The sequence below is a fragment of the Ischnura elegans genome, chromosome 5 (genome assembly GCF_921293095.1).
Source record: "Ischnura elegans chromosome 5, ioIscEleg1.1, whole genome shotgun sequence".
NCBI lineage: Eukaryota > Metazoa > Arthropoda > Insecta > Odonata > Coenagrionidae > Ischnura > Ischnura elegans.
The window spans coordinates 48,610,193-48,632,272 of NC_060250.1; the positions used below are offsets into that span (position 1 = coordinate 48,610,193).

At 38.7% G+C, this 22,080-nt stretch overlaps 1 protein-coding gene across 2 annotated transcripts in view; it reads right to left on the reverse strand.

The window, feature by feature from the left end:
• LOC124158852 (RING finger protein nhl-1) overlaps window positions 1-19,278 on the reverse strand; it is a 62,571-nt gene extending 43,293 nt beyond the window's left edge. For both annotated transcript variants that reach the window (XM_046534227.1, XM_046534229.1), the window contains exons 1-2: window positions 19,171-19,278; window positions 15,279-15,442 (exon numbers count right to left, since the gene is read on the reverse strand). The gene's annotated coding sequence lies outside the window, so the exon portion shown is untranslated. The remainder of the gene's footprint in view (window positions 1-15,278; window positions 15,443-19,170) is intronic.
• Between the last annotated feature and the right edge of the window lie 2,802 nt (window positions 19,279-22,080).

Below are 22,080 nucleotides of genomic sequence, written 5' to 3' on the forward strand. Positions count from 1 at the left end.
GGGGGGGGGGGTGAGCGCGTGGGAAGAGGTCCATTTGATCACGTGGTCCCCTTGCATTTTTACTCGTCTCCGCCGTCTATATTTGGCAGCGCAAAAGACGCGAGTAGTTCCATCTACTTGTCGACAGAGCGCGCCACTCTCCAGATGCAGGTTATCGCCGATTTCTCAGAAGTTTGCATTGCGATTTTCTGTTGCATCGAAACGGTTTTTGTTAAAATACTGATGCTCATAAAATATTATGATGTCGGTGCCCCAGGGAGGTGGAATGTGTAAAATATCTCTCTAGGGATGGGGGCAAGATCAGCGTAATGTTAGATCAAGTACCTTCAAAAAAGGACACCCTATGATGTATTATATTAAGAATGAGCGTGAAATCAAAAAATTAAGGATATACGATGGCGATTGTGGACGAATAGAGGCGCGTGATTCACAACCGAGGGGATAAAAGTTTTTCTTATTTCGAGGGACTTCAGATATAATCTACGCCCCTGGGAGGCGGTTATAAACCAATACATAATGGTAAGGATCATTAATTTTTCTCGGATTTTTGATTTCATCCCCTTAAAATGCCATCGATGCGATAAAAAAATGGTTTGATCATTTTGCATGCAGAGGTCACTCAAGAGCGCTTAGCTCAATAACAATTAATATGCTTCAAGTCGATAAGACGGTATAATCTAAAAAAAAAACTATAGCCCTCTATGGACCTACCTCCCGCTCGATCGGTCGTTTTTGTTGACGGATTACTCGCTTAAAACTTGCGACAGCACGTACACCGTTTTTAGAATTCGAATTTTTCTCGGATTTGAAAATTTTTCCTATATCTTTACATTATTTTCTCAGATATATTTTTATAATTGAAAAAAGACAAATGTTGAACAGGGTCAACTCTACTTGCCCTGCAAATTTCAGGTTGACTACAAGAGTTTCACGCTATCGTGCCAAAGCTATTACTTATTGCACCCCTTTTCCCTTTTTAGGACTTTTCTGTTCTTCTGCAATCAATTTATTAATCAGTAATGTTAGAGTTTCAGTATAATATCTTCATCTTCCTTTAACATCCCCTCTCAAACAATCCCTTATTTATTTTTTCATCACCATGAAAATTAAAAAACAACAGATGATAATAAACGAAATTTAAATATAATAAAAATGAATAACTAAATAAATACATATAAGTGATTTTGGCAATCAATTAATTACAAATTTATATGCTTTGCATGCATCATTACGAGTAATACGTCAGTAAAAAAGACCCGTTGAGGAGGTATGCGTCTTCTTAACATCCAAAATTTTTACGTATGAGAAAATGTAATCCAGATATTACTGGTAATAACCAGATGTATCCGTGTAATTGCGAAATTATTGAGGAATTTTATTTTACTTTAATTGCGGATTACGTTCACGCTCTGCTTTAATCAACACGCGTCATACTCGCGGAGCGCAGTCACGGTTAGCTGATCGTTACTGTAACCCTCACAACATGACGCACTCCTCGTTTCAGTTTTGAAAATAGTCGAGGGGGCTATTTTCCGTGGACAACACTGGAAGTATTTTGATAATTGTGTCACATATACGAGGCATATCCTTAAGGTAAGGGCCGTTTGGTAACAGGAAAAAATATACTCATGTAAAATACATTTTACTGGCAGTTTTAGTTGGCTACAAACCTACTTCACTTCTTTACTTACATAATCGCCGTTCACTTCTAAGCATTTTTCCTACCACTGCACCAGCTTCTTTAACCCCTCTGCATTGAGACTCGCCGCCTGAGAGTTGAACCAATTGGATGAATCCACAAGCTCTCACTGCTTTCAAAACCAATAAGCAAATTCAATATTGTCGTTGGGAACTCTTTGACCACCCACCGTACAGTCCATACCTTGCACATAGCGACTACTTCCTCATCTTGCACTTGAAACAGTGACTCGGTGGACAAAATTTCGAAACCGAAGACGAACGCAATGGCGTTGTCAATTGGTTCAGCTCTCAGGCGGCGAGCTTCTATGCAGAGGGGTTAAAGAAGTTGATGAAGTGGTACGAATAATACTTAGAAGTGAACGGCGATTATATAGAGAAGTGAGATACAGGTAGGTCTGTGGCCACCTAAAAGTGCCAATAAAATGTGTTTCATGTGAATATATTTTTTCCTGTGACGAAACGGCCCTTACTTTATGAATATGCCTCGTACATCCCGATCATCTCTATTTAACTCATATGCATATGAGTGTCGTGTGCTTTCAATAATTTTCCCTCAAAACTGAGGATCTACATTAAGTAATTTTACCTGGGGTTTTACAAAACGCATGAATACATATTTGTAAGCATTTATTAGTTTCATTTAGTCATAAACAATGAGTTGAGACTACTATCGCAATGCGTAGCATATTATGCTCATAGAGCCTATGTTCTGTGATTCGCATTCCGATGATATTTTTCATGCAATTTACTGTGAATTTTACCGCCATTCAAACGGTTGTTTCAAATTAGATGATCTATGAATGGAATGGGAGGTTTTGTGCTTATATGAAAGAGCTTATGTTTGAGCCATTTTTGATGTTCCATAGTCATCATGAAAAGTCATCAATATTAATATTGGTTTGACTCAGCTTCAAAAAACGCAACGGACACTTAGCCCCTCTCCTCTTTCACCCTATTTCTACCTCTTAACATTCTACATCACCTGCTCGACATATTTCGTTCAAGGTGTAATTAATTCAGCCTCGTATAAAAATCAGTTTTCTCTCCTGAGTTCAGTGATTTTTCTCTACTGTTCTGCATCGAAAATTGTACCACAGTTTTTACTTGAAATCTTACGAAAGATATATAAAAATTTGTTAAAAGGGGTGTTCATAATTTACTAGAGGCAATTTTGGCGTTATTTACCCCTCCTGGCCGTCTGCTCGTGGCATGACCAATCAAAGAACATGGCACTCTTAAGTTTGGTGATAAACATTTAAAGACAAGGGCGAATGTACATGGTTATCGTGAACTCTTAACTTGTTTCAATTCTTAAGCCCGGCATCCGTCGTATTTTTTGTCTATATATCTTAACCTTAAGTATATATTTATAGAAGATAAATTGAAAATTTTGTATGAATGTTCTCCAAGACTCTCAAAGCAATCCCACTGCAAATGGTATTCAATTTCAAACTCACACTCTAATTTACTAATAACGTCGGTATTTATTACAACCTACAGTCAAGTAAATTTATTATCCATGATTTCAAACAAAAAATGGAAGATTTTTTTGCTCAAACCGTGATATTCTGGAAACTGTGAATCGAAAGATAAAATTAATCTGAAGAATTTTGAATTCTATGTGTTAATCCAATTGTTAAAAAATATAATGTCCTCTACATTAGATGAAACTAATTTAAATGGCAAAAAATGACAGAAACCAATTTATGGCTTTTGGAACACCAAGGGAAGAGCCCTTGGGGAATCTGAGGGCTAGTTACAACAAAGTAAATGGCACATAAAACTTCTCCTCGTAAAAATAGGTCCTACATACAGTCGCCAAATCGCATCAAGGAAAAAATGAAACATTTATCTACATCTACATAATACCCCGTAAGCCGCCTAAAAGGTGTGTGGCAGGGGGTGTTAGGACACCAGCCGTTTACAGCAAAAAAAAATGAAGTGCTCTAACGAGGTTGGGACTAGCGTTTATTAAAGTCCTTTATGGTTCGGGGGAAAAACGAATTCCCATATCCCATTCCCATATAAATATGTCCATATATAGAATATGGCGTACTTCCGTGATTAACAGGGCTCACCCTGCCTTATAATTTATTTATTTTGACGATACATTTCACTACTTGCAGCACTAATTTGTCTCCGATGAATAGGCCTGATCACTCTTGGATCCAATCGAGGTTACCTGTATCAAAGCCAGCCTCTCGACCCCAACCCAATTCACTTATATGCGACTCACGGGCAAACCATCTCACCAGCTAAAACTTGGTTCTCAGTCTAGTCAGACGTTGCCAACTCTTCAAACGAATTCCGATCTAGACATAGTTCTAAAAGTGCGCTTCGGCCTGGCACAAACCCATGAACGATTTCCGAGGCCTCCGATTCCGCCGAAAGTGATTTTTTAAGCTTTGATCAACATGAATACATAATTATTAAAGTATTCCACCGATTAAGGTAGGTTTATGTGGAGCGTTTTTCGAGTCATCTCCGCCTCTTTCTCCTGACAGGTTGCATCTTCCTCTCCAATTCATAGTGAGGCATACTCCCTTTCATTCTATCGGTAAACTATTTTTTTTCTTCCTTCATCTCCACCACCCTCCGAGCATTCTTCCCTCTATTTAAATAAATGGAAAAGAGAGATAGAAAATTTTCTACAATTTTTAAAATAATGTACGAGTTTCTACCGTTAGGTCTTTCCAATGTGAAATTTTTGAAATCAGGAGCTGTATTTATACAGTTCGAATGATGAATTCGGATGAATACAGCTGTTGATTTCAACTACCTATTTCACTTTGTACTTAAAAATGACCTGAAGGTCGAAAATATTCGTACAGTATATTAAATATTTATGGAAAAAATTCCATGCATCTTTTTCATTAAATCAGGATATCATTCAACTACGTCTCGCCTGCATCAGCTACCTTTTTCTTCCTTCTAACCTGAATTTTTACCATCCCTCTCTCCTCGTCCCCTCCAAACTTCTGTCTCCTGCGTATTTCATCAAGGAGCTTCCTCTCCTCACCCACCATGTCCAGCATTTCGTCCTTCCTCTCCCTTTCGGTCCACTTCACCTTCTTATATCTTCTCTACACCCACATTTCGAAGGCCTCCGAGTCTTGCATTGTCCTCCTGACCGAGTGTCCTCATTTCTACTCCGTAAAGCGCCACACTTCAGTTTAAACTCTTCACTAAGATTTCTTTTTAAATTATAAACCCTTACAGAAAGTATGAGTATTTATTTCATGAAATTATAGATAACAAACATCACTTCTTGAAGATATTCTCATCGCATTCAATTGGGTTTACAGAAGTCTCCATCCGCGTTTCTGATGGATTAGCGATCCGAATATCTTGAGGGAATAAGCTATAATTAGGAATCCAAACCAAAATGTTGGCAAAAACTATCGTTTTCATAACTTTTCAGTGCGATTCGTCGCGATTGGAAACGCTCCACTGTAAATATTGAGAATAAATAGATCGATCAGTAATCATCGTGGCGCCATCGGGGATTTTTTGAAAACATTGAAAGCGCCCGAAGTGGCCAAAAATATCAATAAATCAAGGTTATAAGGGACGGAATGGAGCCTTCTTTATGTAGTCCCTGCTGGAATATTCACCCGTCTTCGCTTTTTTGACGACACATTCAAAGTATGTAGTACTTTATTATTTGGTTTCCCGCCATTTAAAGCCGTATGGAAGGATTTTTTTTTGGAAATTAACTTGGATTTTCATACAATTTTGAGAAAAAATAGTGCCAGTATGGTACTTGTATGTACACTAAAGTTATGTATAGAGGTACATATAAAGTATATAGAGGTGCACTTAAGGCCCATAACCTAAAAATTGGATTAATGCTAGGATTTTGGGAGTAAAATGATTTTAAAGGGTGCTATTTTTCGTTGTCTTTGTAAAATTGATGGATAAGACGGTACTGCAGGAATACTATGGGAGATTTCATTCTATATTTTCTATTCAGTGCTATGCGTAATACATGAATAACATCATAGCACTATTTAAACAACTATACATCCAATGAAATTGAAATCTCCTTCGCAACATTTTGCTGAACAAAGAAAATATGAGGCACATATCCCAATACGTTACATAGCCGGTTTATGTTAACACCACGAAACTTTAGTAAACGCTGACCTTTCTCGCCACGTAAACTGGAGGCGTAAATTTACGCGGCGCGATTTTTTATGAGGCGTAGCAAATCTTGATAATTTATGTGAGCCATCCGCAATAATTCTCGCTGATTTTGGCATTCGCAAAACGCGCATACAGTTACCGAATAGCAAAGCAAAAAATTTAATGAGAGTCCATTCAAGATGTCAGTAAAATTTATACATCCAGCTGTCAAGGTGCAAGAGTCAAAAATATCCTCACACTTTCGTTGTTCGATCAAGAAGAAAGCCAAAGGGAACATGCGTTCCATTCCACGGCTGGCCGCCAAAACTACTTTCAAAATTGGCTCATGTCCCACGGCTACGATTTTTCAAAACTATCATCATTTACCTATCTTGAGAGCACCATTAGCTGAGATGTGGAGAAGCACAACAGGCGTCATATCGCTCGAGGTAATTCAGCATTCATGGTAAATAGGACGCTATTCTGCTCAAAAAGAATTAGACTGGAGGCAATGAAACAGTATGTGAAAACATTAGCGTGGGCAGAGACATTTCACGGATCAGAAACGTGGAATATTAGGAATGCTATGCAGAAAAGAATGGAGAAAGTATTTGAGACATTGGTATTGGGTGCTGAATATCTATTCCATTTGGTGGAAACGAGTTGTAGTGTAAGCAGTAGCAAACACCGCGAGGTCCGTGAACAAGGCATCGGAGTACCTGAGACGCAGCGAAATGCTACGTAGAAGATTCTGACATAAATTAATCAGCGAAAAGGTTAAGCGACCAACATTTTTTAAAATAATACATTTTTGGGGCATACATTTTTGAGACATTGACTTTTTGAAACATATTTTTGAAAACCGATGAACGACCTAAGTGGCAATATAAACCAAGTTTCCGCAGGTCGGACCAACCCCAATTAGTCCCTTTGAATTATGACAACCAACGGATACTTACTTAACGGTTCCATCCGTCGACACTCGCGTCGCCGTTTTCGCATTTTTTCCATTTCTCACACTTTTGGCAAATATTTTGGGCGCATTCCCACCCACTCACAAATACTCGGGATGCTTTCGTGAGTGAGAAGAAAGAGGAATGAATGCCTATCCATCCATTCCTCCATTTTAGCTGCACCCTTTCAGTGATACATTTTTTCTCCCCGTTGGTATAAATTATATTTTTGCTACTTAAATAAATAATTGGTCTTACGAAGACTTAGTCCAAAACGTTTCGTTATCTTATATACCGAAATGTTTGTAGTCTATGTTCGTTATTATGGACAGATGTAATAATGAGGGAGTAAGAATCCCGTAAAGGTCATATGAATTTTATGGACATTATGATAAAAAGGCTCAAAACATTTTTTTTAGAAAAATGGCTATAAATTATATAAAGGGATCGCTTAGTGAGCATATAGTGACTATGCGCCAATGCCAGCGTTCATAGAAAAATAGCGTTGAATCTGGCTAAAATAACGGTAAAATTGGCGCGTTATTTGGTAAATTTTGAATCAACTGGAAAAAAGGGTGAAATTTTAGATCGCGCAGTGCCGTAGCAATATTTTACCACACGCCATATATCCTTGTTTTGTTTGTTCTAACCTAAAATACTGCCGGCCTCGGTGGGGTAAAGTCCTCGCCTGCCAAAGCGAAGTTCGTGGGTTCGAATCCCGCCTGGGTAGGTGGTCCCTATTCATTGCATGGATTTTTGTGACGTCCATTTTTAATACTTCGTTGTTTAGGCCTTCATGTGCGGTTTAAGGGGACGTTGGAAATAAATAAATATAAAAATGACGGGAGAAGATCACCCGGAATGAAAAATGACACGTATATAAATGAAATTGAGAAGTATACTCAGGAAAACCGTCGATGAGGCTAAGAAAGAACTCAAGTAAATTCATTACTGGGTGCACGGCTTTTGGCCGTTAGTTCTGCAGAAGGATGACGGATGGCGTCGAGTAAGCATTCATTTTTTTACAATCTACCAAGAACCAATGAGCTAATATTTTTTAAAATGCTTAATTTAAATTATACACTATTTTGTCTATAAGCCGGACTTAAATTACCATCAAAAAGTGAAAAGAATTTCTCGCAGACAGATGATGGCGGCACAAATATAATGCCAATTAATTGAGAAAAAATGGAGCGCAATGGAAAAAATTCAAATGTCTGATTGTCGAATTTTTACTGTCATCAGAAGCAAGAAAATGTGCAAATTTTCAAGCCGATCCGACAGTGGGAAGTGGGATAAAATGAATTACATCATTCCATCGAGGAAGCAGAAAAACAGGCGATGCAATTTAAGGGAAAGCGAGTATTTAGCTATTATGTTAAATACAGCACTCAACGAGAAGTTAGCTTCACTGCTTTGGGGCATTTAGAAAAATAAATCGGCGTGAACCGAACGCCATCTTACAATTTTCTGAAGAACTAACGGCAAAATTCCGCATGCAAGGTATTGAAATTGAATTGATTTTTTTCTGCCGCATCGATGTCCGAAATTTACTCTGGATTATTAATACTCTATCAAACGAAGGAAACTTTCCGACCATGGGCAGTTTTAACAGGTTATTATTAAGAGATGTTTCCCTGAGCTCTGTGCCTCATGCATACGTTGGTAATCTCAGACGATGTAAAAATCCTGACTACTCGTATAGCATCTAGGTACCTGTGAAGTCACGTGGAGTGACATCGCATGGGCTTTTTCAAATGAGGTTAAAATTGACCATTAACATTCGTCTAAACTGGGATTTCTAAAACAAAATAATTTTTATATTATGAATAAACTAATGTTGGGTAACGAATGGCAATCAATCCTTTTCGTTTTCTTTTATCAAGGAAACTACCCTATTCTCCGTATCGCAGCGACGCAAGGGGGATAAGCGAGGTGCGGCATGCGGCGTGCGTAGTGCGGCTCCTCCTCTTTTCTCTGCTTGGTGCGAGGGGAGGGGCGCGGCTATTTCCGGATGCGACGAGCGGGAAGCGCACTCCTCTTCAAAGGCGGTTCTGCTTGGGCATGCATCAGCAGTTTATGTACGTCTCAAAGAATATTCGCCGACAACACTGAACTCATGAAACAAAACGGACGGTTTCGGAGTTAATTAATTAAAAACAATGTCCATTAATACTGGACAGTGGTAAATGAAGAGCAAACTTAGTGCATGTCCACAGTAATTTTATTTGGTACGACGCGTTTCAGCGACCTTACTTCGCTATCATCAGGTACAAAATGCCATTTTGTACCTGATGATAGCGAAGTAAGGTCGCTGAAACGCGTCGTACCAAATAAAATTACTGTGGACATGCACTAAGTTTGCTCTTCATTTACCATTGTATCATTATGTTCCACAACATCTCGCCGAACACCGTTGAATACAATACTGGACAGCTACAGAATTCAACATTCAAAAATAAAATTCCGACATGAGTAACTTAAGGTGTCAAAGATGGAAGACTTGTGTTGTATATACCTGGACTAACGTCATTTTATGAGTGTTAATGCGTTCCTTAACATAATTAAACATGGGAATAGTTACAAAATCTAAATAAATTGATCAATTCTTAAGTAGAAATATCTAGATAATCTCATATCAAGGTATCCTCTTTTATTATCTTGAGTTTATAGTCAGGATGTATATTGTTCAATATTGTATTACGATTGGTATTGGAGATAACATAAGGAGTGGGCAATAAAGATAACTATTTGACTTACATACTAACGCAGCCATTAAAATAAAAGTAAGGTCAGTTTTCGGCAAGGCGACAAGAGTTTTTGTTTCGTTTAGTTGCGTTGAATTTCGGCTAATTACGGGAAATCTTCCCATTCTGAAAAGTTCAACTGGTAATATATCATTGACGGTTTGGGTATTTCAACCAAAATTTATATACACAAGTATTGCCTAAATCGAAAGATTGTTACTCTGGTAGTACATATTTCACGCTTTTAGATATTTAATTGACGATTTCTATTTTTCGAGATCAAATGAAAAGTGAAAATTGTCTATCGCGCGAAAATGCGACAGCTAAGTATGAATGCTGGGCAAAGCCAGTGTGACGTCATTTTGGTTCCAGCTGCCGCCGTGTGAGGCCTCCTGGGTGCGAGGCTGGGTTGCTGATCCATAGTTCTATTTTTTAGATATTGTGAAAACTTAATTGATTATTCTTTAATAGTGCTGGTCTTCCAATGCCAAAAGTTACTGATTGGTTCTTTAAAATATTTGTGATTTAAATTGCCAAAACCTGGGCCGTCAATAAAAAAATTAGTGAAACTCGCATAACCTTCGGAACGTCGAATTCGCCGCTAGCTGGACTCGTATCTTTTCTGTGAGGCCGCCCAGGCATCTGTATTTATAAACCCGAGCCGGTTCTAATAAATGGATCGAGGAAAATCAACTCTTCTGCTTTGGCAAAGAATTTATATGCGTGATTTTCGGATGCTGTATTTTATTCGCTCAAGTAGTCTTTTGAAAGACATAACAAGAAAGAATAATTTCATAGTTTTTCCACACCATTCGGTGACAAGGAACTGAAATACGAAAAAATATCCAAATTGTCCAATAAATGAAAAAAAAAACTGGGTGAACATAAATTACCCAAGAAACCGGAAAACATTAATGTCAATAGTGGCCAGATTATTTCTCTCTTTTGTGTTAGTCTCCTTATACGAATTTTTAATAGATATTTCGATGTAACTAAGTCCATTAATTTTTGGAATATCTCGCTTTCACTTGGAGAACTAAAAACGAGATTACTACATACATGAGGCCACATTCCGTCCAGTAAAAGCTTGATTCATGCTGTCACTTAGCTCGCTTTTTAATTGTATTTTCAAAAATATCCGTAATGAGGCGTTGATGTCAGAGCGATCCATTTACCATGAATATTTGAAATCGCGAGGAATAGCATTTAACAGTTTTGAATTCGATAGGTAATATCATCTTGGATATAAATTTTGATTAACAGCCCAATTATACATTAATTATAGTTCATTTCTCAACGAAATCCGAATCGCTCTACAGGTATCGTCTTGAGTGACGACTTTTGTAAACCAATTTAAAAGTCACGGTGAGCGGCAGCACATTTAGCGAGCGGCTGGAGAATCCTCTATTTTAATATTCATGACTTGATTGCCTGAATGGTTTTATTCGCGTACGTTAGCAACGCCCCTAGCGGACGACGGGCGAGGTATCTTAGCGCGTGTAGCCTGATTCATGGTCTCCTTCAATTGTTTCTTCATCATTGACGCAGATGGTGACGAGGTGCTGGCGTCGTCTGTCGTCCATGAGACAGTTTCTTTTTATATCGCACTCCAATATGCAAGGCATGTCTTTTTAGGTCGGCCGTAATTCTAGTATGTGCACAAGACTTTGCCAAGGCGTTTTATTGCCAAGAACATTAAGCTAATATCACGATTATGGTATATGATATTAATAATACATATTGTGTGAGATTAATTTTCCAATCTATTTAATATCTAACATGTGCGTGTGGGGAGGTTAGTCCTATTTGATCCCAAATCGCATGTCCTAAGTTCGGAAAAAATCCCTGGGGACTTTTCACCCTCTTATTTGGCTACGCCTTTTGTATAAGTTTTAATACAATTGGAAACTTCTACCTCAATTTTTTCTATAATATAAAATTTCAATATTTCCGATACCTACCGGTAAATGTTTAATGCGGTCCACTCATTGTATTATAAAAATTATATTATAATAGTGTAAATTTAAAACTAGTAATACATCATAAATATTTAAAAAATGCCATTGGTCGAGGAGGGGTGATTTATCTTCTAAACGGTGATTCAAAAGGGCACCTGATGATGTCAATTACTTGTTGAAACTTGTATCGTGTGTGTTTTTAAGACAAATTGAGCCATTTTAAAAGTATTTTCCGATTAAACAGTGAAAATGGAATACCAACAAGCAAAAGAAGCATTTTTAAGCTTAAGAGTTGTGGAGTTTATGAAAGACATTCATATGTCAAGAGCATTTAAAATTAAACAAAGATGAGTAACGGAAAATGCATGGCACGAAGCAAATCTTCGTGAAAAAATTACGGGGAATAAATAAAGCATTATTACAAATTTTAATGCCCTCCAAACGGATAAAAATTCTTTTTCAAGGAGACAAAATGATCGAGGAAAAATTTACTGTGAAAAGATGGGCCAAAGATGTCCTTGCATGTCAAAATATGTTTCTTTTGTCTAATAATACTTTTTTTTACCATTGATGGACATTCCTCATGGAGTATCATAACAAGGGAGATGCTTAATTCCCTAGTGAAGAAGTAATTCATTCGGACTTTAAGTTTGATAAGTATACCAAATGGTAATGAGACATGGAAAATGACAGCAGGAGAGAAGTAAAGTATGGAAGCATTCTAAATATGGTGTTACGGAAAAATGATGTAGCCAAATGTATAGCTCGGGTAATTTTGAAGAAATGAAGAAGAGTAAGAGTGAAGGAGACGAGAAAACTTTATCGGTGACATCATGTGACACGATGGTCTAATTAAAATTATATTTCAAGGGCAGGTGGGAGGGAAGAACGGTAATGGTTCAAATGAAGATGTAAGATAGGAGCATTATTTAAGTGCTAAAAAATTTGCTGTATGGAGAAATAAGGGGAAAGCTGTTATAAATCAGTCTTAGGATTGCTAACCGATGATGATGAGACCTTTCATACATAATATGGCAGTAGTACTAATAATTATTGGAAAAAATGAACTGTTTATAGGGATTTTAATTCTTCCTACTGGGTGCAATACGGGCCTCATGTCATTCTGGTGTTAAATGGCGGTATGAAGTCATGGAATATCAATGAGGTGCAAAAGATGCAAAGGTGTTTGCAATATGGAGTATGTTTCTTTTTGGTAGCGAGGGATTGACCTTGAAAGCAGCTGAGAAGGTAAGGGTGGAAGAATTTGATGTGGTGCTACAGGAGAATGATCAAAGTTAAATTGATAGACCGAGTGAGCATTAAGAAAATCCTTAGGAGGACGATAAACAGGAGAAGCTTTCCGTGAAATCCTAAAAAGAGTTGAAAACCCTTTATGAGTTGCATAGGATGTCATTTAGGGTGTTAAAGGGACGAAAGGTTTGCAGATAGCCCAGCTGCGTCAAATCAACCTTCGTATGGTGAACTTGAAGATGATGACTGGATGGCATTCCCTTGAGATGTCTTGAACAGTATTTTGAATGGGAATATTTTGCAGTGTAACCGTGAGAGTGCGTGTTTCATGGCCGCGATGCTATGATTAGAAGCACATGTAGGTGGGAGTGGATTGTTGCAATCCGGATTCGAAGTGAGAAGGTGACTCAACGTGGCGGTGTTGCGCAAAGTTTCACTTCTCCAGCAAGGATACCCACGCTATCATAGACCGGTTTCACGCAAGGTATTTAAGACCTTATATTACTCAAAACACTTTAGACTCCATATACTAAATTCCTCTCGCCAAAAGGTCTTGATAATCCATTGTGAAAATAATATCAAGTCACTTGCACCGCACCCACACAAATACAAGTGATTGGATTTTCTTTTCAAATAGTAAAAAATTGTTCAACACTTACTTCCCCGATTGCTAGCTTAAAATCATGGATCGCGGTATTTTTAACGTTGGCATTGTTTGTCAGTTTCAATGTTTTGGAGCGCTTCCTTGGAAAATGCGCGAAAAATATCGAGAGGAAATTACTATTTTCGCCTCTTTTCAGAGAGTCCATATTGTTAGTGTAAAACTAGGCGATTGAGTAATCACGAAGGTAATCTATACATTGCGTTGCTAAATATGATAACAGAACTAAAAAGAAGTCTCGAAACAGGGTTTAACTTCGTTGATATCTCATAGTGAATTTATTCTGTATTTCGATTGTAATGCCTCCTTGTAAATGTAAACTTTAGAATTTCATTCTCCCCCGATTTCTTCAGAAGACCGGATGCTTGAAAATGAAAATTTAATGCTTATCAACAAGGTAAAAATGATTATACGTTTACCCATAACTGCTACAATGCAATACTAGCTGATGGCAACCTGGATACAGGCTATTCTTTGCTGAAGTACCCACATTTGCCCTTAGGTTGTTCCTATTTACTGAATGTTTTGTTTTCTAGTGGGATCAAAATCTGCACAATTTTATCTTCCTTTTATCTCCAAAGCTTTTTGATAGCTAAACGACTATTTCAAGTTCAATTTTATGTTTTCATTGTGTTATTCTATAGAAAGGAGTCGTTGCGACGCGCCGCAACCTGTCACATTATTAGAATTGCATTGCAGAGAACTTTTGATTGATCTTTGGTACATAAAATTTGTAAATAATAAGAGTGGAAACATTCGAAGAGTGGTGCTAAGGAAAAATGATAAAGATAAAATGGATCGACCGAGTAAGCAACGAGGAAGTGTTTAGAAGAGTGGGGGAAAGAAGAAATCTTCTAAAAACATTAAGCAGATGACGGGACCACTTAGCTGGCCATATTATGAGGCATGATGGCCTGATGATAACAATTGTAGTAGGACAGGTGGACGGGAAGAAGGCCAAGGGATGTCAAGTTACTTAAGACAGGTTATAAAGGATGTAAAAGTGAAGAAATATGTCGCTATGAAGAGGCAGAGAGGAATGGAGAGCTGCGTCAAACCAATCTTAGGTTTGTTTACTAATGATGATGAGTACATAAGCTATGGCCCATATGCTGACTGGCTTTTTTATTTTATCTTGCTCATTTATGTCGTGATTTTTGCCTCTTTGTTATGTTTATTATTGTAGTTCTTAAAATATTTAAGGTTCGTGGCTACCCTTTGTGGACCCAAGATACATGGAAATAAAGCTTCGTACGTTCCACACTGACTATATGTTCAAGCTGATCATGGTTGCGATACTGTTTTGAATACCTTGATAATGATATAATACCGAGACCGTGGTGGGCGTAAACAAATATTCAACGTGGAAAGTTCAAAGCCGATTGTATTTATGTACACCAAGGATGAAATTAGCCATGAAAAAAATCAACCTTGATGGCCGGGAATCGAACCCGGATTTTCCGATTGTGGGTCAGGTATGCTACCAGTTACACTGCTTAGCTATCTTCTTCACATGTGAATCTCAGATCGTTTAATCCTTTCAACGCTGAGGGTATTTAATATGGCTTTTCTCTGACGGAATGCATTTTTTTGTGTTTACCATGAATACTTTGATATACTACTTCTACATCAATACTACTGAGAAATAACTCCTCTTCAACAATTAAAAAAATGAATGCTTAAAATTAAATTTTTTTAACCGAACATGGTGTTGACGTCTCAAGTCCACAATGTGGCTCAGGAGACGAAGAAGTGTCGATTTTATTTCTCTGTATTCCTTAGCATTTAGGATCGTGCAACTTCACATAGTATGCTCCACCGTCTCATTATTAATTATACTATTATTATTATATGTATTATAAAAATGGATTATTTTAATTACCTTTCCACTATCTGTGCGGTTTGTTGACGACTTGGTGTGAATGGAAGACGAGTCGCCGAGGTTTCGTCCGCTTGCCGATGGGCCCCAGGGCCCCAAATGGACCCCCGCCTCTCTTCAAAGGGTCTTCTTCCCCAACGCAGCACTACACTTCTCAAGTTCCTTTTCTGAAACAGGCAAATTTGATCCCTTAATAAAATTCTATTACCCAGTGAGGTGAATTTAGAATCATGTCATCCAATATACTGAAAACACATCCGAAAAGTAGAATTTTAATGATAGCTTCCATTAGCAAATACTCACTCCTCCAAAGGAGGATTATGGGTAGTCACACATAAAAATAAAATAAAATAGACATTTAAGCATCTACATTTTTGGTGTACATACTAGCATATTTTACAATTTATTTTCATTATCAATGTTTAAAAAAATCATTTGATCATTACTATTTTCTAGATTTTTAACTGCATTCACAGTAAACATTAATTGAAAGTTTTGATGCTGGAACGCTATAATTGATTGATAATTACAAATGATACTTTATTCATGAAATCCAATTGAAGAGCTTGATAATCGGTATATGTCATCAAAATAAAAGAGCTTAATATCCGTTATAAAAAATTAATCAAATGCATATGCAATATCATAAATATCACTCTGGTTTTATTTAGCAATGTATGTTAAGAATCATTTATCTGTGATTCTTCCCTTTTATCCAGGAAAGTGGTTATTAGAATTGAAAAGGTCATAAATTAAAACACGGTTAGAATTTATATTGCCGGCTCATTCAATATTTCTATTGTAATCAAATTCATGTATACAGATAGGGATCGTGGTAGCCGTTACGTTTTATCTCTGACCATTGTTTCCGTTAGGACCAAATGCCGGCAATAGTGCAGTGGAATTCGATTTCCTATCAACACAGACAGCCGTTTAAGGTGGATTGACTGCAATGATAGAACATCAGAAGCGATATTTCGCCAATTGTATCTGTTCAGATGAGTCTGAGGAGTATCAGAAGCCTCCGTGATGATATCAAAAAATGATTTACGAACTATAACGAGTATTTTTCTCTTAGGTGATATATTACTAAATATTCTCAATATTGGCTAACTAGTAAATCTTTCCTCATAGCTTATAAAGCTAGCTGAAGCATAATTCTTTTGCCTTGTTCACAAGAACTTATCTCGACTAAACTTTGCTTAGAAGCGTAGCTAAGAGGTTCAGACCTCAAGAAGATAGTCTCTTGGTTCATGAAAATTGTAAATATTTATGAATACGGAATAGCTACAATATCTCTTGAAACTAATCAAGAGTAAGAAAGATCGTTACTTTTATCGAGTGAAGTTTGTAATATCGTAAATTCTATAAATTTATTACTCGTTATACGTTGATTAATTTATGATTGAAAAAATATCTCACATGTTGGCCTGGATTGTAATAAATCTAACTAAACTAGTGATGTTGTTGCGAACGAGGATTCTGCCTGCGTAAGTTAGGTCAGTGCTGCAGCTTGCTGCTGAACTCAAAATTATTGAATGCTTGTTGCTATGCACGGAAGAAGTTGAAGCCTGGATGAAGTCAGACCGAGCGCTCCAAGCATGGCCCACTCCCAAGTATTATCTTAAATAGGAAAATGCGCGAATTTATGACGTGAGCATAGCGAAATTTGAGGAAAAAACTGTCAAAATCTATCAACCAAATCTTAATTGCATCCGAATTAATGATCTGAGGGAAAAAAAAAGAATTTCCAAGTTCCGTAATTTCTCGTGTATTTAAAACGAGCGCCATTCAAAAAGTCATTTTCAAGATGGCCAGATGCGCAATTTGTCGGATTCGCTTGAGGACGGGGTGTTACTATTCCATTGTTTGGAGTTCAATGTTTGTTCACAGCCATAGATATTCTTAATGCGTTCAAAGTTGGACTACTTCCTCTTCACTAATAGGTACCGAATCAAGATCGACCACGTCCTCGTTCAATTCGCTCTCTCTTAGAAGTCACTGTTCCCGCGTCGTCGTGAATTGATCGCAATAGCTGCTACTTGTCAACTGATGAAGCAGTCAATGTGTAAACCCAGCTTTAGGGTTGGATATGGTACTAGGCATTTAATTCAGAAGGCATTGCGGGCTGGAAAAAGAGGAGCACGTATGGCTATAGGCATACGAGAATTATATTTAGAGTTTAAAAAATATATTATTTTAATAAGAACTTGCGAGGACTCCATTGCATTGTTCGGAAGATTCTGAATTTCATATGGATAGATGAATGAATTTGTTTCATGATCCATTGTTTGTTAAGAATTCAACTGCATCTCTATAAATTACCGAAAATCATTTATTCTATTGGATATCAAACCAAAACCATCAAAGCAAAATTTTGGACGGGAATTTTATGGAAATGTCCATTAAAAACTGCAAAAACCTCATTAACCTATGGTTGCATATCTGATGGACGGTCGGTTTTGAACGATGCGCCTTGTTTGGAGATACCGCACAGGCAACCCACAAACTCAATGGAGTATTTGTACAAATTTGGAAACAACACCAGAAAATAAAGGAAACATGAGAACACCAATTTAAAATTTTTAGATGCCGAAGTTTCACACTCATTCAGCAATCGCTGTTTAAGTGTCGTCTTTAAGTTCTTGCGCTGAAACGAACGGTCGCCATCTTCCAAGTTGAGTGAATTCATGAAAACCTTGCCGGCATTCACTGCCATCAAATAAAATCTCATTTACATCCGTTTTGTGGATTAGTTGCGATATTTGGTGTCAAAACAAAACAGTTAACGTAAAGTCTTGAAAATTAAGAAGTGTGGCATTTCATTGCTGAACACGATTCGGAACAAGGAGGAGTAAAAAGGGCTAATAGGAACAGTGCCATTTTGCAAATTACCATGAAATGCTTTTGCTACTGTCGTTTTCATACTTTCGATAACGACTCTAACTATAACCCATGGAAACAGGACCTGTGACGTCAGTGCATGTTTTATCTCCATCATCAGCGATTCGAATAAATAGCAATTAATTATATATGGCTCATCTTATTTACAATATGCAGCAAAAGGAAGTTGTATGTCGGGATTAACTCTCTTTAGATGGGAAGTTTCGATGATAAATTACACATCGCTCAACCTTGACCCTTGCACATACTCCGTTTCAGCAGAACAGTTGCTTCGAGGCGAGAACACCAAAATGTTTAACTGTATAGAACTGCGTTTCATTGAATAATGCACAATTTTCGCAGTCTTCTTCGCACAATTTGATAATGATGCGAAGGAGAATGCTCATTACGCCGTCAGCCACAAATGAGTGTGAACACAATAGATGAATGAGCACAAGAGACGCTGTTTTTACGTGGATATCTGTCACGCACCACAATTCAATTGTTAACAGTGCATCTACTCGAATTTTGACTGAAGTAGGTCTGGAGAGGTGAGGATAAAGGTCATTCCGGACTAAGTCACGGGCGTGAGTGTGAATATCACAGTTTCGGGGCATAAATGTACCAGTTCCTTTCCCTAGACCACCTCTCACTATGATGATAGTTTTGCGTTTCACACACGTTTTGAACCAGGGACCTTCGGGTCGGAAGCCAAGCTCTTTCAACCACACTCGTGAAATTAACGAAACCACGCAGAAATGGTCCGAAGACTGGCCCACCGGCGATTTTGGACCACGTTCACGCCGCCGCTTCAGCGCTCGGCTTCCACGTGCTAGAAGGCAGCAGCGCTTACGGGCCCTTGGGCAGAGTATTGGGCCCCAACCGGCACTCGATCGGGGCCCCCGTATGAGATTCCCAGTCGATGTTTCAGGCGAGCGCCAGTAAGTGGCACCGGTTTGCTCACACGATAACACCGCTGGACCCAGAGGTCCCGGAGGACCCTGCTGCCTACCTCATGTCCTCTGCTCCCGGCGACCGCTCCTTGCCGTCTCCGCACCTGGGTGTGTGAGACTCGGCGACTCGGTTGGAATGTCGACTGCGCTTCGGGGAGGGCAACGGCTCGGGCGAATTTGGGAACCTCCCCTCCTGCCCCACCGGGAAGTTCACGTTTAGTTCCAAAATTAGCCGCTCGTGCCGCTCCCTCCACTCTCTGACTCAGCGCGGTATTCTCGGCATCACCGCATCCTTCCGATGGTGCGGTGCTTGCGGAAATGCGGTGTTTGCGGCAGCCGCGCCTGCTGCGTATGACTACGCACGCGCAGGGCAGTTTCGCGTGACGTACTTGAATTGTTTTCTGGCTTTCTACCGGGTCAAGCTCTCGTTTAAGTATACGTGTACACCATGCCCTTCGAGATACCTCTAGTTTGCGTCTCAGGGAGTGAATATTATTTCCTCCGTATGCGCTAAGCTACATGCTGGAGTTCATTTCAAATAGCCATGCGACTGAGAAATGGGCCCAAGTCTTTTTTGGGGAGTAGCGAGGACGGAGGGCACGTGACTTCTTGAGAACCAACCAAAATGCGATAGGTGGAGCTTAGACTCCGGGAAAGTCACTCGCTTTCGGACCTACGTGGTGTACGCCTCGCGAATAAGTTGGCAGTGTTGCCACATGGATAGAGGGTTTTTGACGCAATCGTTCGTTTTCATGCAATAGCAAACTGTTTTCAGGAAGCATGGAAAATCCGTCGTCTCTCCCTCCCCATACCACATCCGTGGTGTCGCAGGTCCCACCTCCTGCCGCGACGCCGCTCGAAATATTCCGAGGTTGCACGACTGAGCCAGTCGCAAAGATATTTAGAAAGGATCATAGTTGCTACCACCATTGTGCGCGAAAATACGTGGTATGGCTTAGTTGCCCCCAGAATTCACCATTTTTCCGCTGCATACGATTCTCCTTTAGCATAGACGGACATTTATGATAAAGTTAGGCCATGCAAGAATCAGTGGCGCTGACTCCATGAGGGGGCCCGAGCCTCCTCCAAATTCGATATGCGGGGGAGATAAAAATATGTCAGGTTTGTCGATTTTCCTCCTGGAGTGTCAAGTTATCGAGAGTCGAGTTTTCTGGGTTCTACCGTTGTTCATATGACTCTTATAAAATGCTAAAAAGAACTTTAAAACTCACTATTTATAAAATTTCTCGGGGCAAGACCCACAGTATGTGTCCCCCAATATTTTTTATAAGTCGGCACCCTTGGCAAGAACGATAGTAACGCATCGACTTTTTAACATATCTATTGGTTATTATTATTATGGTATTCTTCCGGAATTTTCCTCGGACCCCGTATCACCCGGAATTTCCCTCAAACCTGAGTTGTGCTTGGTTTATCTTTAATTCCTAGTTAAGCCTGGTTTTAATCCCACTTATAAATTCTATTATCTTCCATCTCTTTCCTCGCTTACCTAACATACTCCCCTAAATTGGTTTATAGCATCACCTCCCCTCCAATCATTACTCTGTCTCATCCGCCTCTCCTCTAGAAGTCTCCTCTCCTCACCCACCATATCTAGCACTTCGTTTGTCTTCCTCTTTTCTATCGTCTTCAAATTCTCCTCCATACCCACATCTCGAACTCCTCCAGTCTTTTCTCGTCCTCTTTCCTGTGTCTCCACGTATCCGAACTGTAAAGCTGTTCAGTTCAGATCAGACTCTGCACTAGCTTTTTTTTAAACTCTCACAAAAAAACTATCCTCTCATTAGCTCTGTTTTATTCGTGAATTCCATCTTTGGTAACGTAATTCTCTTCCTGATAACCTTATTGGCGTGTCCATTTTCCTCTAATATGCTTCCCAATCGTTTGAACTGCTCCACCTGCTATAGTTTGTGACCATCTGCTTTTAAAATATTATTCTGGGCCATCATTTTATTTGCTCGTGTTTTAGTGACACAATCCCATAGCTTTACTCTTCTTGCGATTTTTATCCTTGCGATGACCTTCGCACTGCTTTTATAATTCATCCTATATAGACTGCAACCGTCTCGCCGATAGGCTAAAAAATACATGACTTTCCGAGAATCTCTTTCATGTTAGGATAATTGACGCTATTGTTATCGGCTAGGTACGTGCACTTCGTGTCTTGATTATTGCTGATTTTTACTCAGCCAATGGGAGCTCAAAAATCCCTTGACTGGTTGAAGAGGGAAGGTTGAGCAAGTTAGGAGCTATTGGATTTAATTCTGGGATTCCATTCTGTGGCTCAGCAAGGTTATCATAACAGTAAGGTGTAGCCTATAGTTGCATGTGCTAGTAGAGAAATTTTGCATCTCCAAATTTCGAACGAATCGAATGGTAATAGATGTTAATTTTGTAGTAAGTATTTAAAATAAGAACTTCCTCGATCAACGAAAGATAGCAGGTATTTCTTACTTTAGAAAGTGATTTAAGATCATATTTTTATTTCATTACCGCTAGTGATAGAGTTATAAAAATTAAGAGACCCCTATTTTTCCATTTTACGAGTTTTCCAGACGAAAAATAGACACTTTCGTAGATAAGTTGATGTCGTCACGGACTCTTGGTCAGCGGGTTACCGAGTTTCAGCTGCTCCCTGGTCACTGCTTTGCCTAGTGCATGGGCCTCGTGTGATTCGTTGTTGCCAGCAGCGTTTTCAGTTTTTCCTTCTTATCGTTTGATTATTCTCTCCAAAGACGTAAATTAGGTTAAACTCTAATGACGTCACCAACTCATGAAAAGTGGGCAAGGACTTGTTTTTTTTTAATATTTAAAACTTCATAGATAATGACTAAATGAGGAAGATTTTTTTCGCCATTACTTATTTTTCTTTCCCATCTACCGAATTTTTCTATGAATTACGATTTAATTTCAACGATCCCATTGTAAATTTGAATTGGATGTACAAT